The sequence below is a fragment of the Chenopodium quinoa genome, unplaced genomic scaffold (assembly GCF_001683475.1).
Source record: "Chenopodium quinoa cultivar QQ74 unplaced genomic scaffold, ASM168347v1, whole genome shotgun sequence".
Taxonomy (NCBI): Eukaryota; Viridiplantae; Streptophyta; class Magnoliopsida; order Caryophyllales; family Amaranthaceae; genus Chenopodium; species Chenopodium quinoa.
In genome coordinates, this window is record NW_018744118.1 from 808,912 (window position 1) to 817,866 (window position 8,955).

Sequence of the window (8,955 nt, forward strand, 5' to 3'; positions counted from 1 at the left end):
CATTGTGAGCCGTTTGGAATGAAAACCAAGCAAAGCACCGTCAGGAAGTCTACTGAAATATATGTTGAGAATATTGTTGCCTTAAAGGCAATAATAAGAAAGTTGTTTAATGGAAAGTCCGTTGTCGAACGTTGATTGTAGGTTGTCAAGTTGAAGATCTCAAATCATGAGAATGAGTGGGAGCCATCACTTGGACAATAAATCCCAAATCATATATAATCCATAACACTCTCAAATTTCAACATCTTATTATGAAAGTGTTCAATAATGAAGATGCTAAGATTTGCAAAGTAATCATAACTAAACCTATGCAATAAGTGAACGACAACATTCTCAATTGCATGAAAGAAATCAAGCATATTAAATATGGGTGTGATTTCTATAAATTTTTTGTGAAAAGTATTACTCTAAAAAAATTTGAGGAAAACCATATATCATAAGATGAAACGTTGAAAAGTTTCATAGTGTGATTAAATTTTTTTTACTAATAATTCCACAACTTATTTAATTGTGGTTTAGAAATAAATAATGAGTCCATTCGATTTCTAAGAATATTCAGAACAGGGCATCAAGACCATGTCTTGGATAAAGAAACACCTGTTAAGTGAACATTGAATATTTCAATCGAAAATAATCCCTGATCAAGGTCATTTAAATGATGAACGATTAATGACCACTTGAGATTAGTGTGTAGTATGATTTATAGAACCGTTTCTTGTGCTACGAGGACATGATTGTCATAAATCATTGGCACAGGTATTGGTTTGGAACTATACCGGATCGACCTATGAAAGTACTTTAAGAGATTTAAAATCGTCATAAGTGCTTTTCTCATTATAGCTATCAGAACCTTTTTCCTCGACCATGAGTATTGTAAGTTCTCTTGTTTGAGTACTAGTCCGTTTTGATGTTGTCAAACGTCTATCGTAAAAGGGGATTATAACGGAAGCACTCGGGCAACTAGGTCCTCTTAGTAAGGGAAACTAACAATACAAGACTGGAAATGTCCCCCTATTAACAATAAGGAACATGTCTTTGTTGTTTACAAGGCCTCTCGAAGAGCGAGATTGTGAAAATGCATGGCCGTGCTCAGATGGATTTTAGAAATCATCTGCTTATTGATAGTCGAACTCGGAAATCGAGTAACACTTCTGGACGTAATAAGGATGACGAAGATTCTTACCTTATAGTTCATGAAGAGACATTAAGCGACATAGGAAAGGGGCTATACATTGTATGCACACTTGTCCGGAAGGACAAGTGGGAGATTGAAAGGAATGGTGTCCTTCCAACAAGTGTATTATTCCAATAGAGGGTTCGGAATTACTAGAAAGCTAATTCTTCAGTAAGGTCAATTGATCGGAATGTCTAGGTGGAGGCCGCTTCCGATCAGTAATATTGATGTATAATTAATATTACAGCTTAATCTTGACTAAACCCTTCGGGTCACACCCCAATCAAATAACCGATCCGAGACGACGAATCAATCCGAAGGATTAGATGAGCCATTAGAGTATTACGAACAAAGACGTCGATATCGAGCTTAGAGCGTCGAAACCAAGCGTTGTAAGTCGAGTCAAATTCGGAATTCGACGAGACGTAAAATCAAGCAAGCAACAAGTACGAGCTAAGTCGTAGCCTCGCATTGGCCTAGCCATGCGAGTGTTAGGCTAGCCTAGGCCACGCATCATGCCAAGCTTGCTAGCAGCGTATATACACTAGCATCGCTGGCTAGATAGCTGGTGCGGCATGGCCAGCATTGCTTGCTTGCTAGGCGTGCTAGCATGCTAGTGCCTCGCACATAGTAGCACCAACCGCAGCATCGAAAGTGCTTGCTGGGCCTCGCTAGCACGAGCATCACAAGCAGCGTGCTATGCATGCGTGTACTGTGGCGATGCGTGCTTGCTAGCATAGCTGCACCAGCCACAAGCAAGAGTTGGGCCTCGCTAGCACACGTAATGCAGCAGCAGCAGCCCACATTGCATAGCTTGCTTGCTATGCTCTTGCGTATGCAGGCTGGGCTGCTAGCATAACCAAGGTGCTAGGCGCCAGCTAGGCAGCCAAGGCTGGCTGGCTGGCAGCTATGCGTGGCTACCTCACGGTCAATGGAGGGGACCGGTCTTGGTGCCTTTGCTTGAGGAGAAAGTGGTGCTTTGGTCCCCCCTTTTGGTGGTCCTCACCTACCCATGCTCTCCATATGCCACTTGGCGCTTGTTGATTGATTTGCCTTTTAATTTGTTTTTGGATTAAATTAAATTAGGTAAAGTGCAATTCTCCCACATTGAAAGGAGATGAGAAATCAGGGCTCCCTTCCTTATAAATACCCAAGTTTTGGGTTTGGGAAAAAGTACTTGACTTGAACTCAATAAGGCATCTCCCTATAGGTGAGAAAATCTTTAAGTTCGTAATACTCTAGTATTTTTTTGGTCTAGCCCCGACTAACCTTCGGGGTAGGGTCCGTTCGGGTCGGGATTCGAGGGTGGACTCTGTCGGAGGCTCACGCACTTGCGGAGCTAAGGCTTTGAAGTCTGAGCTCTATAGGAGCAAAGCACCCGTCGAGGGTATGGTCGTCTTTCTCTCTCTCTCTTTTGTTGTTTAATTATGTGATTGCATGTTTAGTTACATTAATTAGTGTGCGAGTTTTGGGCGTGTTTCATTCCGTGTAGCGTCGGACACTACGAAACCCAACAAGAGGTGAACTTCTTGTAGCAGATGTCTGTATAGGGAGTACATATGGGTGTAGAAGCAGAGGTTGTAGAAGCTAGAGTCATTCAATTTGGGGTGCAACTTGCCAAGAGACAAGGATACCGCAACATATGGGTGGAGAGTGATGCATGCAAAGAATGTGGTACAAGCAATTCGAAGACAAAGTCAAGGCGTAACTTCGATCCATTTAGTCTATGATGATATTAGACACGATAGCTTATCTTTCGAGTCTTTTAATATTTCGTATGTTAAGAGAGCATGTAACATCGTCGCTCATATGGTGGCTAGATGGGAGACGGGTTGTAGTTCGGAAAGAGTGTGTATTGGTACTTTTCTGCAAGGGATTATTACCTTGGCGGAGCTAGATATGATTTAATAAAATGCTTGGCTTAACACCTTTCGAAAAATAAAAACTAGAAAAGTGACATCATTTTTGCCTTAAGTTTCGGGAGAAAACAATTAGGTAGTAATCGGTAGAATTTATTTGAATTAGGGATTGTAATTAACAATTTTTTTTAGAAGTAGTAAGTCATAAACAAACTATTGGGTGTGGCAAGCTGCACCCAATAATTTGTGCGAAATTCACATAAATGGCATAAAACCATCATAATTAATCCAAGGGGGGGGTATTGTTTCGAAATTTGCTATTGAATCGAAATTGATGATGTAACACCCTAGAAATTCCTATCCTTTAAAATATTTGTTTTGCCCTTTTTGAAATAAGAAATAGGAAAATCTAAGACATTACCGTCACCGTGAAAACAGCTAAGGCAAATATCAATGACACACAGCAGAAGACTACCTTTTAAAATCATTTAAAACAAGTCAACTTTTAAAAAGTCAAACTAAGTCAACCTCCAACTTGGAACCATGGTACGCCCTTAAAACCAAATAATACTAAAAAATCTTTTGCGTTAGTATTACCATCACAATAAAATATATAAAATTCAAAGTAATTAAGCATATCATATTCTTAAAGGAACTAAGCATGATTCGCTCTTCACTCATTCCCATCATGCAAATGCTTCATTACCTGAAAAGCTTCACTCTACTTGTCCCCACTACTCGCCATTAGAAATGGGTCGTCGTAGGGCAAAGGTAAAGACAAGGCCAAACAAACATACAAACCAACAATCAGCAATGCTGAGTACATAAGCGTAGTAAAACACACTAACATGCTTTTATCCTATCAACACACAACTTACCAAGTTGCACCTGTTTACAAGCACACAAACATTCAACATATAAAACGACCAACCAACAAATACATAAATTGCTTATTTAATTTGATTACGCATCGAACGGGTTTACCACCAAATCCATGCCTCAAATAAATCGAGGTAAACTACAGCGGGAGCTAACCAGGTAGGCAAATGTCACATGAAGTGACTAGACGTCCAGCGCATAGAATAAATAGAGAGGAAAGTACAGCGTCCTGTACTCCCAGTAGAAGTTATGGTTAAATATAAAACCCCATAACTCCCCTCATATGTTCATACTCAAGGTATATACGTTCCAAGAGTTTTGGTGCGTAATCTCTTTCACTTTACGTTGTTTACATATTTATTAGACTTGGTGATGACTCCCAAACGCAACACAACCAAACATTATAATTCATTCAAGCAATCAAACATACCAATTTAATTCTTGAATAATTAGTAACCACATAAATTAAATGTTTAACCCCTTTTTAAACTACCTCGGTGTTAAATAAGACCTTAAGCGCATAGATAGCACCGCAAATCCTATCCCTCGGTGTTAGAAACACCTTAAGTGCACATAGGCACCACAATATAAATTATCCCTTTGTACTAAGACACTTAATTAGCTTCTTCCTTATGCTTATAGCATCAATAAAAATTATATGAACCATCATAAAATTCCCTTTTCATATTTCAAACCAAATTAAACATTTAGTTTAATTAAACATGCTCTCTAACATGCCAATAATAAAAGTGTGATTCATATCCAACATGTCAATATAAGTAATTCCAATCACCAATTCACCATAAACAATTCATACATCTCAAATAATTCACCAACACCAAAACAATCACCAAATTCTAACCAATACCTATCATGATACTACTTGGAATTAATTAAACAAAGCCTAGCATGCTTCTATACACTTAAACCATTACCAAGTACGCGAACGTACTTTGAATATGATCTCAAAATCGCCACGACTAAATAAAATCACTCACTTGGAAGTCTCCTACAAACCAAAATTATAAAGAAGTATTAATACCTCTTTAACACAAATATCAAGCAATATATACTCTCTTTAAATCACTCATAAACCCTCTAAAATAAGCTGAAATTTTATTTTAAACCCGTACTTTTATTCCCAATTAATGGGTAAATAAAAATCCTTCCAAGAAACCTAATTATAACCTTTATATAAAAATTCAAGCTTTATTAAACCAAAAATTGCTGTAATTGTGTTTTGAAACACTTATTCCAATAATTTAAATCACCTGCAATCAAATTCCATCAATATACCTTAATTTAGAAACTTAGGGTTTTCGATTTGGGGCTTTTTAATTCAAAACCAAATATGAAAATTTATATACAAAATACTTATCATTAAACATCATAAAATCATCACAAAACCAAAAAAAATAATTAGATTTAGGGTAGATTTAATTAGAAATAAAAAAGAATGAATAATAATAATTTTTTATTTTTGAAAAGGGGCACACGAACCACTGGGACTGAGCGGCTGTCGCGCGCCTGCCTGGTAGCCGCCACTGCTGGTGTGTGCCGGTGGTGGTGGCAGCCGGTGTGTGGTGTTTGTGTGGTGATTAAAACGTTAAAATTAAAATAAAGGGGAAGGGGAAAAATTAAGGGGAAAAGAAAATAAGAGGAGAGAGAGAGTTTACCTATGGGTGCACTTCACCTTAGGCTTATGATGGGTATTTATACCCCATCGCAATATCCCTCCTACTTAAAATTCCTTTACTACCTTTAATGATCCCTTTCCTAATCAAACTTGTAGTTTGACTTTCCTTAAATACCATTGACTTTAAAAATTATCTTTATGTAAAATAAAATGCCCCAATATTTTCAAATCATAAATAAAACATTTTCAAGATTATTAAATAATTAAAAATAAACTTTTAATCAAAATAGTTCTTTCTAAATTAATGAAAAACCCTAAATAATTCATTTTGAATTATTTAAATATTTTAAGAAATACTTATTTAAATTAAAATACGTATAAAAATATGGGGTATTACAGTCAACCCCCCCCCCCCCTTAAAAGAAGTTTCGTCCCGAAACTTGGGAAACGAAATTCTACTTTTTTTTCCTCACTTTGTATTATATTGTTGTACTCTTTTGTCATACTTTTTCCTTTAGCATCACTTTGAAATCAAAATTTCTCGAAATAACCGTTAAAAATGTGCAAAAAGCACAAAAATAACTGAAAATATAGGGAAAAAGCGCAAAATTCTACTGCATTCTACCCCCTTTAAAGAGCACGACTTACGTCCCCATAATTCAACATACCTCAAACAACTCTAGATACTTCTTTTTCATCTCATCCTTGTCTTCCCAAGTTGCTTCTTCATACTCTTGGTTAGACGATAGCACTTTTACAATCTTAACTTCCTTATTGCGTGTATTACGCACTTTACTATCAAGACTCTTGACAGGTTTTTCCTCATAAGTTAAGCTTTGATCTAACTCAATAGTTCAGGTTGTAGCACATGTGACTTATCAGGGATATACCTTTTCAACTGAGATACATGAAATACATCATGCACTTTACTTAGCTCCATAGGTAAGGCTAGCCTATAAGCTACTTTGCCTATCTTTTGCAGTAACTAATATGGACCAATATACTTTGGGCTAAGCTTTCATTTCTTTCCAAATCTCATTACACCTTTCATTGTTGACAACTTTAACAATACTTTGTCACCGACCTCAAATTCCTCCTCTCTACGCTTCAAATCCGCGTAGCTCTTTTGGCGATCTTGCGCCGCTTGAATCTTAGCTTGAATCTCCTTTACTTGTTTAATTGTATCCTCGATCATTTGAGGCCCTAAAATCATTGTTTCACTTATGTCGTTCCAACAGATTGAACTACGACACTTCCTTCCATATAATGCCTCAAATGGAGCCATGCCAATGCTTGCATGATAGTTATTATTATAGGAAAATTCAATTAAGTCCAAGCTATCTTCCCATCCCCCTTGGAAATCTATAACACAAGCCCTCGACATGTCTTCTAAGGTTTGAATGGTTCTCTCAGTTTGCCCATCTGTGGCAGGGTGAAATGCTGTACTCATCTTAAGTTTTGTACCAAAGTTTTCCTGCGTGCACACTATTCCAGAACATTGAAAGAAACCTAGAATCTTTGTCAGACACAATATCCTTTGGAACTCCATGTAACTTCACAACATTTTTGATGTCAGCTTTTGCAAGTTGCTCCATCTTCCAGGTTTCCTTCATTAGTATAAACACTGTAGATTTTGTAAGTCTATCTACCCAAATGGTGTCATTTCCATTCTTTGTCTTTGGGAGGCAAGTCACAAAGTCCAATGATTTACAATCCCATTTCCATCCAGGAATTTCCAATGGTTGCACAGTCCCTTGTGGTCTTTTGTGTTCTATCTTTACTTTCTGACAAGTTAGACACTTTGCCACAAATTTCGCAACTTCATTCTTCATTCTGGGCCACCAATACATTTCTTACAAGTCTTTATATAGCTTGTCCCCTCCCGGGTGTACTGAGTATGGTGTATTGTGACCCTCTTCCATCAACTTTCTCTTTACCTCCTCACATTTTTGTGGTACGCACCAACGACCCTTGTACCTTAAGCTCCCATCTTCATGAATTTTAAAATCCGTAGCTTTTCCTTGCTTTATTTTCTTACGAATCCTATCCAACTTTACATCTCCTGCTTGATTTTTCCTTTTCTCATCAAATATTGTTAGTTGGATACTTAAATTTGCAATTATACCTGTTGGCACCGCCCGTTCTACAACTTCCAGATTCATTTTCCTCATTTCTCTACATAACTCATCAGCCACTATTAAAGTATTTAGTCCATGACTGGTCTTACGACTTAGAGCGTTTGTAACTACATTTGCTTTCCCCTCATGATATTGTATGTCTAGGTCATAATTCGTCGTATACTCTAGCCATCTTCTTTGGCATGAATTTAAATCCCTCTTAGTGAAAATGTATTTTAAGCTATTATGGTCTGTATAAACTCTGCATTTCATTCCATACAAGTAGTGCCTCCAAATCTTTAGCGCAAAAATGATTACAGCTAATTCTAAGTCATGAGTAGGGTAATTTACTTCATGAGTCTTTAACTGCCTTGATGCATACACAATCACCTTCCCATTTTTCACAAGTACACATCCTAGACCATTTTTAGATGCGTCACTGTATACATCATAAATACCACTATCATCTGGCAGTCTAAGCACTAGCGCTGTGATCAGCTTGCTTCAAGAGTTGGAATGCCTCTTCACATTTGTCATCCCACTCGAACTTCTTTTCCTTCTTCATTAAAAAGGTCATAGGTTTAGCAATCTTTGAGAAATCTTTCACAAAACGCCTATAATACCCTGTGAAACCTAAGAAACTCCTTACATCAGACACTGTTTTTGGCGTAGGTCAACCCTTCACTACCTCAATCTTTTCTAGATCCACTTCTACCCCATTTTTAGGCACAAAATGGCCTAAAAACGCTACTTTATCCAACCAAAACTCACACTTGGAGAACTTTGCATTAAGCTTGTTTTCCCTTAGTGTTTGCAGAACTGACCTCAAATGTTCTACATGTTCTTCTTTACTTTTAGAATACACCAATATATCATCTATGAACACTACCACAAACTTGTCCATAAATGGATGAAACACCATATTCATCAAATCCATAAAAATTGCTGGAGCATTCGTCAAACCAAAAGGCATTACTGTGAACTCATAATGCCCATATCTTGTTCTTAATGCAGTCTTGGGAATATGTTCATCTGCAATTCTAAATTAATGGTATCCAAACCTCAGATCAATCTTAGAAAACACAATTGCGCCTCTCAATTGGTCAAATAGGTCATCAATCCTGGGTAATGGGTACTTGTTCTTTATGGTGACCTTATTCAACTCCCTATAATCAATACATAACCTCATACTCCCATATTTCTTCTTCACACATAATACTGGCGCTCCCCAAGGCGATGCACTTGGACTTAAATATCCCTTTTCTAACAAATCCTACAATTTCTCCTTTA